Here is an 11,217-nt window from a genome sequence, read left to right as displayed (position 1 = left end):
AGGGAAGAAAAATAAAGAAAAGAAAGAAAGAAAGAAAGAAAGAAAGAAAGAAAGAAAGAAAGAAAAAAGAGAGGAGAGGAAAGGAAAGGAAAGGAAAGGAAAGGAAAGGAAAGGAAAAGAAGAAGAGAGATAAAAGAAAGAAAGGTAAGGAGGGAGGAAGGAAGGAAGGAAAGAAAGAGCAAAGGAGTGGGGAAGGAGAGAGAGAAGGAAGAAGGAAGGAAGGAGAGAAGGGAGGAATATAAGCTAGCTCTAAATTAAGACAATAACGAATATGAGTAAATTGGAAAGAGCTCCTTAAATCAACATAACTACCTTCGTTTGCTTGAAATCTATGTCTTTGTTTCAAGTCTATGCCATACCACTGTATTAAAAACCAGTAAGTTTATGTATTCTGTTCATATTCACATTTCTCATAAACTTTGTCGGTAAATAACACATTTTGAAATGTTTTTACATTTCAGCAGTAAGCTATACATGCATAGGCTCAGAAATAGACCAGTGTCTCTTGTTAATACATATCTTGTCTATCTTACTCTGGGTAGGAACTACATATTAATATTTTATCTTCTAATTTTTTATTTCAAATAATACAGCACCAAAGGGATATTACACAACAAACTAATAAGAAGTGAAGCCTGTGTTAGCTGTTTGATCAAATATATTTCATGCAACTGCCTACGAACATCAAAAACAATTAGTCAGACCCCAAATTCAATCTGAGTTAGCATTCATATCCAAAGATTTGAATGTAGGTAAGTTCAGAGACCAAATATTATATTTTGATTTGTTTTGAAGTGGCCGTCTGCCCAAATCAAAAAGCTTCCTCAACAGTTTGGCAGGCAGTTTAAAGAACCAAAATAACTACTTTGTGTAGGTCAGGTTCACAGGCATCCCCGTGTGACTTGGAAAGCACAAAAAGCAATGTTCACAGCATGTGGTACCTTACCAAGTTGCCTTCTAAAAGTGTCTATAACTTCTAAATTGTCAAACATTTCAGCTCTCATAAGAATCTTTTAAGGAAACTTTATAAACACAAATCAAACTTCAAATATCAGTGGCCGACATAATTAAAAAGAGCATAAAAATCCAATATTGTGGGAAATTCCATGATACAATAATCCTGAAGTACCCATAATTTATATCTTGGCACATTAAAAATGCTCTTTTTGATTAAAAAAGAGCTTCACAGATATCAATAGTCTTATTAGTACATTTAACGAATATGCTGGTCAATAGTCTAATTTTTAATTGTTTAAAGCAAACCCAATGCCACGAAGACCTATTTTAGTCACGCCTTGCAGACTTCAAGAGGGATAACTCCAGCTTTACCTCCCCATCCCTCTGCCTCCCTTCTAAACCCAGCTGTCACCCTAGCCCCAGGTCCATGCCTGAGAATTGCAGGCCATTTCAGTTTCTCTTCTTAGAAGAATGGCCCTTGAAAGGCGTTAAAGATGGTTCTCAGTTGTCGAGTTAGAGTAGGAAAATGGCAAGGGGTTGCCAGGGGGACAAGCTCCCTTGTATCCAGCACTTGTGTAAGAACTTGCAGTACCTGGCAGACCACCAGCTGATTTCCTTGGAGAGCTGCAGGCTGGAAAAGAGAAAGGGGACCCTTTCTCATCAACCTAAAAATGCTAAATGTAGCTGTACATTAGAGCTCACCAACCAGATGATGATCACCAATATGTCAGGAGGATGTTCCCATTGCAGAAGGTGAGTATGTCCGATGTGGACACCAATAGTGTGCTTTCTTTCCTTCTGGAATTCATAGTGGAGGACAAGCAAGGCGAGAAGCATGTGAACAGGCACTCAGCTGTATCTGCATCCACCCCAACTCCCTGAATTTGGGGGCTCACTGAATGGATGTGCCCACATCCTTCAGCAAAGTGAAACATCAGCAAAGGTGTCAGGTTATATTGAACTCCTTACACACATCTAAACTTTAAATTCACACGGCGACGTTGAGGGTTTGCAGGCTCTTTCATTCCCAAGACTTCGGTGCGTAGCCGTGAACGCTTATCAGAAGGAGCAGATCACAGCTCTTAAAACTGTTCTGAGGAATCTCAGGTTATTCCCCATTCCTTTGTCCATACACTCATTGGAATAAAACCCCCGCTGAGTCTGACGATTCATTTGCGTGTCATCCATGATACAACCTCATGACAGCTGGTCCAGCCTCAGGATGTCTGTTCATACCCTCATGTTACTCCTGAGTCATAACAGGACTCCATTACTATCCCGACATGCAGTCAGCTAATAAGGTGCCTTCACACCAGGGTCTCAGACAGCAGGGCTATCTAATGGGATAGAAGACCAGTTCCTCCCACTGAACACTATTGTGCCCAAATAATCTCAGTTCCCTTCTCGTCAGAATTCTCACTGGATAAAACTGTGTCCTATCTACCTACACTCCTGACAGTCAATATCACCTGTTGGTCTGATAACCTCATGAACACTCCTGTCACCACCTTCCATGCAAATCAAAACCTTTCTTAACATGTATACTGACTTGTTTGGTTCTGTTACCAGTGCTGAATTGATCTACTAGGTATGAAATGACAGTCTCAAAGGTCAAGAAAAAAAAAACATAAAATCTTATTAACTTCACTTTAAAATATGAAAAGGAGTACGCATCCTGCTATTTATCAAAAAATAACCCCATCCATCGTCCGCAATACCAATTTGGTCCTAAGTTGTGTTTATATATTGCAGATGAGTTTCAGTATGGAAACAACATTCAGCTGGCCTAATTCACCATTACTTGATTACAATAAAAATTGGTTTGCTAAGGTCTACAAACTTATTTTTTGCGTCTCATACAGCATGTCAATGACTTTGACAGACTGGAATTAATGAACTCAACTGGTATTTTTTGAGTGATATAAAAATAACACTTTTGATTCTATTCCTTGCTGCTTTGGAGTAGTTCTCAAATCCCTTTCATGACAGTTATAACATTTATAGTTGAGCTGTTAAGAGATCAAATTTATAGTTGAGGTCAAATATTTTAATTAAAATGGAAATTTCACCAGTCTGCCCATTAGAATGTGTTTATTTTGAGCATATGTAATTGTCTCTTGTATTGTTTTTTTTTTATTTTTTTAATGTTTATTTATTTATTTTTGAGAGAGACAGAGGCAGAATGTGAGTGGGTTAGTGGCAGAGAGAGAGAGAGAGAGAGACAGAATCCGAAGGGGCTCCAGGCTCCGAGCTGTCAGCACAGAGCCCGACGCAGGGCTCGAACTCACCTGCTGTGAGATCATGACCTGAGCCAAAATCAGACACTCAACCGACTGAGCCTCCCAGGGGCCCCATCTCTTGTATTGTTAAATCTATAACTATTCTTTTTTTTTTTTGAAAAACTTAGCCAGATAATCACCAGAACACTTTCTGCAAATAAAAGCATATACAAAAAATAAAATTTAACAAAAGAAAAACCAAATATGATACAAAAAGTCCCGTGATAATTCAGTTTTAGAAATTCGTAACTCAAGCACAATCCACAAAACTTTGCCAATGTTTATAGCTCAGCCTTAGCTCTAGAACAAGAAGATATATTTTGGGATAGAAAACTCTATTACCTACATATATATATTTAAAACTAATAAATGATTAAAATGGCTTTTCCTTATTAACTATTTGTCCAAGTTGCCAAAGGCATTGCACAGGCAGATTAAAATGCAGTACATTTTCAAAATTAATAGACTATTTTTTTAGAGCAGTTAAAGTTATCAAAAAAATTAAGTGGAAAGTACCGACTTCCTAATTACTCCTTTATTAGGTCTTTTGCATTTGGGGGGAGGTGGTTGGACTATAAAAGTCCCTGATTCAGTAAACTCTCCATTTCATTTTATTTTATTTTGTGTTAAAGGTTTTGTTTTTAAGTAATCTCTACACGCAATATCGGTTGTGATCTCAGATCGCAACCCAGAGATCAAGAGTCCTATGTTTGACTGAGCCAGCCAGGTGCCCCTAAACTTTCCATTTTAATTCATTCACAGTTAACACTGTAAAGGGAATCATTTTAAAATGAAAACCTTGAGGCACCTGGGTGGCTCAGTCTGTTGACTATCCAACTCTTGATCTCAGTCAGCTCTTGATCTCAGGGTCTTGAGATCAAGCCCCACATTAGGCTCCACACTGGGCATGCCTGAGTGGTTCAGTGGGTTAAGCTTCTAACTTCGGATCAGGTGATGATCTCACGGTTCACGAGTTTCGGCCACGTATCCGGCTCTGTGCTGACAGTTCAAAGCCTGGAGCCTGCTTCGGATTCTGTGTCCCCCTCTCTGCCCCTCCCATGCTCATACTCTCTCTCTCTCTTTCTTTCTCAAAAAATGAATGAACATTAAAAAATAAAATAAAAAATGAAATCTTAGCACCCGTCATACCTATGTTGTAAACCTAGGTGAAATATTGAAAAATATACCAATCCGTTAATAAAGATCCCTGACCCTACCAGGTAGGGAAAGATGGCATTGTCGCCGAGATCCTCAAACTTTAGCAGACAGTGGGAATCACCAGGAGAGCGTATTCGGCCTGGGGTTGCTGATTCAGGTTCTGAAGAGATAATAAAATAAATAAAATATTATAAAGTTAAACACACATGTTTCTGAATGTGTAAAAGGAAAAGCTGAGTTTTTAGATTCCTTACAAATATCAAGGTCCATTATGTCCTCAAAACTTCAGCATAAAACCAGTTCAGAAAGCTGTTTGCAGTATCTACAACACACACATTTTTAAAGATCATTAATTCCACACCGTATAGACCTGAACCCAACAGCAGTATCTGCATAAGTTCACTGAAAAGCATGTACTAGAATTTTCATAATAACATTATTTATCAGCCCAAACTGGAAACTACCACATAAATGTCCAGTCATATGAGAAGCCATAAAAAATTAAGGAATATTCACAAAATCTGCATCAGTTATTTACAATGTGCATAATGCATAATTTATTAACATTATTGCAAACAGGGCAACACTAGTCTTTGGTTTTAGAAATCAGGAGAGTAGTTAACTGGAGTAGTGATTGGGATGAGAATGTTCTAGGCTTATGGCATTTTTGATCTGACTCTGACTAAACGCCTGTCTTCTGATTGTGAAGTCAATCCATTAAGCTGAACCCTTTTGATATGGGCACTTTTCTCTATAAATACTATATTAATAAAAACTTTAAAGGACATAGAAATTAAAAATGTCATTCCCATGTACTGCTTTTTATAAATACTTTATTAAAATAGGTAGAAAAAAACTTTAATTATCACATGTTTTGTGAATGAAAAGAAAAACAAGTAACTGAACTTTCAGAGACTTTTAAGAACAGTCAAGAGAATCAAAATTATAGACACCAAGGAGCATCGGGAAATTGATATGGAAAAATAAATAAATTCAAAGTAAGTGGTTTAACCATCTGAAAAATAGTGTTAATGTTACTGGTCCTATGGGCTCTGTGGCAATGCGTTCTTCTATGAAATACACGAAGACTACATCCAGAACAAATTCAGTCTCACTGGACTCAGTGAGCAGGTGCCTCCCCATCCACAGCTGGAGCCTAATGAAGAGATTGGAGACGACCCTAACCAGAGCGACCTAACTGAGCAGGCATCCCAGATGCTTTATGGATTGATCTATTCCTACTATATCTTCACCAACCTTGGATTCACCTAGATGTTGGAAATGTACCAACAGGGAGAATTTGGCTACTGCCCCACATGGACTACTAGAACCAGCTGATGCTTCCACCAATCTTTCAGACGTCCCAGATGAGACCACAGTGAAACTCTACTCTGCCAAGCGCCTGGACATGTCCACACCCAAGACACCATCAAGGCACCACCACACAGACTGTGCCTATGTTGTCATCTGTTTCTGTCATACAATTTTCATAGCACATCCCTAATGGCGGCTCAAGAAACTCACCAACCAATTTGTGCCCAGGCTTTACAATTACAAGACCCATTCAATGGCCTTGTCATGACAACTCCAAAAACCCCGTCAAGACAATTTGCTGATTCCCCATCTAACCCATCCCTCAGTCACTGATACCTCCATTCCTTTGCTGCCACACTTTAGGGAACCTCCATAATTTTTAGCTTAATTAAAGGGCTCATTATTTTGGTAGGACTATAAAATTAAGTGGAAGAAAAGGGAAAAAAAACACATTCAAAATGTATATAAAATCTTGTCAGATCTCTTCAGGAAAAAATAAGAAGGGTTTCATGCCTTCTGATATTGAAATTGCAAGGTGATATGTCATTGTTGTTTATAATTCTGTGCTAATATATTTAATTATTAAATACAATTCATTGTTCTTTTTAAAATACATTTGCAAATTTAATTAAGGAACAAGAAGACTACTGAACAATACACATAATGATGACGAAATGTTGTTGAAGAAATTTTTTAGACTCTACAAAAACTACCATTTTGTACAGGTTCAGAGAGCATATGGCTTTAGAGAGGAATTTTTTGTATATGTGAAATCAGGTCTCACCGTGTTTAAACTGTTCTAGGATACAGGTTGAAATGAACTTCGCATGTGTTGCACCACAGATTGAATGGCATTTTTTTTTTTTAGAAGCACAAATCTCAAATCTCACTTGCAAATGGCAATTAAGTCTTAGGAAAAAAGATTTTTTAAGTTTTTATTTTAATTCCGGTTAGTGAACATAGAGTGTTGTATTAGTTCCAAGCGTACAATGTACTGATTCAACACTTTCATATACCACCCGGCGCTCATCACCACAAGTGCACCCCTTCATTGCCATCATCTATTCAACCTATCTCCTCACCCACCTCCCTTCTGGTAACCAGCAGTTTGTCCTCTAGAATTAAGAATGGATTTCATGGTTCATATGTCAGTTTTTTAGGAAAAAAATATTTTTATACTTGACACAATGTAATGTGGTGTTTAATAAAATCCAAAGAAAAGTATCAATAGCAATGGACACACATAAACATGATTAAGAATACACAGCTCAATTCATTTATATGCCAAAACATTCTGGAAATTAGTTTAACAGATTTAATATTGTAAAGGTGGAAGGAAGCTAAAATTGGGGTATTTGACCTAGCAGTTGCTATAATATACTATAAAACCGTATGTTTTTGCCTTGGAATAGGGAGCCAAGTTCAAAATCGTGAATAATCCAATTATATTCAAGTATAGACAAAATTTATGAATATTAGTGAGGAAAGATTGCGTAATACTTTAAATTGAAAATTGTCTTAATTCTGTCAAATCGGGTTGATAAGATAGGGCATCACTCAGTTGGAGAGCCAACATCCCAATCCCATCTCAGGGCAAATAACTAATATGCCTATATGGAGAGTGACCTTAGCCATTAAAATTTAGCCAGGCCAGTTAGATGACCAGTGGATTCACCACTTCGATGTGAGTGACAATGAATATAGACTCTGTAATATTCATACTCTTTGTAGTATGTCAAGAGATATTATTTGCTTAAGCACTGCATTTTGCTTTAGTTTTTCTTACAAGCGTCAGTTTTTGTTAACTAGATTTTTCTGCACCTATCTATACTTAAGGTGTTTGGATTTATCCTGTAAATACTATGCTGTGAGTCACAGTTAGCAATATCAAGGTCAGATACCATAATAATAGCATCTTTGTAACAGGTGTGGGGAACAGCAGTTTATGGACATTTAAAGAGTAAATGGGGCAACGAAATGATAACACTGAAACTCAAGGCCCTTTTAAGATAAACATGATATGTGCTGAAAAGTTTAATCGAGGAGGCAAAGGAAAAATGAGTAAGAACAAGGAGCAGACAGCTGTGGTGTTTTGGAAAGTCACATATGTGCAAAAATTTAATATTGTCAGTACCTAGTTCTTTCATGTGGTCTTGATTTAACTGAAATTGAAGCACAGATCATAAGTCATAATTTTTTTTAATCTGACACCCTTAGAGGAAAAGAAGTGGGAAATGTGATTTCCAGATTTCAAAGCTTTAGTTTAATCATTACGCTTTGCTGTAAATACATAGAATGAACATGGAAATATTTATATACCATTTATCCTAATGACATACAGAACAAAAAGCTTTAGCCATAGCTCCTCATTCTGAAATTTAGTATCTCTCTTGTTTACCCCCCCAAAAAAAGGCGAAAAAACTGTGCTAACCAAATGGTTTTTACAGTTATGACTATGGAGAGTTATATTACACATGGTGTTTATAATAGGAGGCTGCTGTTGTTCAAGAGCTGCAATTTATTTTTCTTGCTCGCTGAAATTTACAATTTGTGTTAGACACAGGAAATTTACCTGAAAAACTTACTCTAATTATCCATACATATATTCCTGTTACCATGTTTAATTAATGTAAATTTAAATAATCTTGAATTATGAAAAAAGTTTTAAACTATATTTCTAGTACATTGTGAAGGTAAAATTAAAATTATGTTTGGACTAGATTTATTTAAAAATATTTTCTTAAAATTTTGATTAAAAAAATATTTTTAGTGTTACCTCCAACCCTAGATGGATGGATTGAGTCTCTTAGCATCAAATAACATATACTAATATCTAGAATAATTCTTTCTTAACTGTATAGGTTATGGAATATACTGTCTTGCTTCAGACCCTCATTCTGATGCTTTCAAGTTTCACAATCTTGAGAAAAGATACCTAATCTGTATTAAACTCAATTTATTCTCCTGCCAAGTTGACATACATACAATGTCTCCTTACAGATTAATTGCAAAGATTAAATAAAATATGCCACATACAGCATGCTATTGCACAGAGAATAAATGACCCAAACTGTTGGCTATTATCGATATTAAATTTTTATATTTGAGATCTGTTTGATAATTTCACCCTGACAATCTCTCTACAGTGCTCCTAGCTTCCGAGGTCTTATGAGAACCGTTTTTACTGAAAGTAAATGATTCCGCTTTAAATGCCGTGTACTTCATTCAAGTATACCTAAGATCCTGTTTCTATTTAGTATCCTCTGATGTACATGGGATTTTCAGCCAACTGTCCTTTGCTGCATTTTTTGAACAGATTTTAATCTCTGTACCTGGCAGGACACGAGCACTCACCTCTCCCGTACACCGTGTTTTTGTCACTGTGGCACAACATTGCTCCAGTAGGTATATACAAAATCGCCTGTGTTATTTCCTATTGTATGTGGACTATAAATCAGCTCCTGCATCGCTATTTCTAGCAATACTTATTTCTGCACTTTTCGTGTCACCAAATGATCCTAAGTATCGATTGATTCGTTCCTTGCTTATTTTACATCTCAAACCAGTAGTTATCGATTGAACAGCTCCAGAAACATCGATTTATGCCCTTATCGCCCATCCTCATGGAGGAACAGATAGAACAGTGGCCTAGATGCCGGTCTTCTCAAAAGCCTACTTGCTTCAGATAATTTTTCCCTATTGTTTTCTGAAATCTCTGGGGCTGAATTTGGGAGTTGAATTCAGTTATTCTTTTGACTTATTCTGACTACATCCATAGAAGGAAACTTATAAACCTTCGGATTTATAAAACCACTTCAAATAGTAAGACTTTAAACTCCCCCAGTATGCCATGCCCTATAGTCATGGTTATTTCCTGGGGACCTTGGTGTGAGTGCAAATCTCCTCCATGTCAGGAGGTGAAGTCATACCTTTGTGCTTGAGTTTGTTAAATTTCTTCTCTTAAAATTAACAAACACTAAGTCTGGAAAGGCTGCATAGATTATCCTACAATTCTTTCAGTTGTGAGCATGCCTAACTTACTGCAACCAAAAATATTAAGGATCCAGGGATAAATCATCACCTTTCTGTTCTCAGAAGGCCAAATAGTGCTGCTATCCAGAGGAAGATAGTTTTTCGTAGATCTATTCAATTTTCCTGAAAAGATGCAATTAAAATGTAGATCACAAGCTTGTATTGTAACATATGATACTACATTGTGTGAGGAAACAAAAACACAGGTAAATAAAACTTCTTTCAGAATTTCACAATTCACTAAACAGCACTATAAAATGTCTTTCTAAGAGAAGATAATAGGCCTGTTGTTGGTTTCAAAACAGTTCCGGGAGGGTAAGTGTCTTGAACTGTCACCAAATGTGGCATCCATCTTATCTATTAACAGTCTTGGGAAGAGTGTTTTCAGAATGCAAAAGTTTAAAACTGAAATTCACTTCTTGGGGTTAGAGCTTTTAATGGACTGACTGTCACTGATAAGGAAATGATGGAGAGCACAATGTTTCTGCAATCTCGTTAGTTGGATGTATTGTGTGAGGTTGAATTTCCCAATCTCCAGACTACTAACATATTCTACCAGCCGAGGAGAAAAGAGGACAGCAATTCAAAGTTCTATATTTAACTTTTACTGTTTTGAATACAGCATTAAAATAACAATTCCCGTGGCATTTTATTTTCCTTATTTCTTTAGCGGACAGTAAAGATAAATCTCATATTATTTTAGCAAAATATCATCCTCCAAAATAAAATCCATTTTGGACATCTGAAGTGGTCAGAGGGGTTCCCTTAGTTCAAATAAGGTTGGCAATACACTGCTTTCTTCATTAGAAAGAGACAAGATAATGTATTCAATCATCAGTGTCACAAGGGCACTCCTCACAAGCATTTGCTGAAAACTTTTAATGCTATGCAAATATGACATTTAAGAAATATTTATTTAGAGGATCCAAAATAAATGTGTTGACCTTTATTCATAATGCCCATGAAATACGATTTTCTATTGATCATTTATATTGTCAATGTGTGAAAGTCGATCTCAAAATGCAGAAACATCTGGATGTGAATGCAAACCATGTCAATCATGTAAAATCGGTTGACAGGTACCCAGATGTTTGGCCCATGATAGCTAAACTGAAAAACGCATTTTTCCATATAAATAAGAGTTTTCTCTTATGAATGTATCCCATTCTTTCCAATTTAATGGATAAAGTCTGTGAATTAAGACATTCAAAGATTTTTTTAATCTATAAATATATTCAAAAAGAGATGTATAAATGAAGCAAAAGAAAGAAGCAAACAAAACTTTTAGCCCCAGTTCTGCATATTTATTTATTTATTTATTTATTTATTTATTCATTTACTTTTGGCCCAGGCAAATCACTCAATTTCTCTCAGTTCCTGTGTATCCATTTGTGTCTAATAACTAGATAATTGTCAAAGCCACTTATAATTTTATGATAATTTTCAAAAGATCAGAAAGGGGGTCATCTGAAACATG

At 36.3% G+C, this 11,217-nt stretch overlaps 1 pseudogene; it reads left to right on the top strand.

Annotated features, from left to right (window-relative positions):
• The first annotated feature begins 1,483 nt into the window (after positions 1 to 1,483).
• Positions 1,484 to 5,976, top strand: LOC132680324 (casein kinase II subunit beta-like; annotated as a pseudogene).
• The last annotated feature ends 5,241 nt before the right edge of the window (positions 5,977 to 11,217 follow it).

The sequence above is a fragment of the Panthera onca genome, chromosome A1, assembly GCF_046562875.1.
Source record: "Panthera onca isolate mPanOnc1 chromosome A1, mPanOnc1 haplotype 2, whole genome shotgun sequence".
In the NCBI taxonomy this organism is placed as follows: domain Eukaryota; kingdom Metazoa; phylum Chordata; class Mammalia; order Carnivora; family Felidae; genus Panthera; species Panthera onca.
The sequence above is the reverse complement of the archived record's forward strand: the minus strand, read 5'-3'. Positions and strand labels throughout refer to the sequence as shown.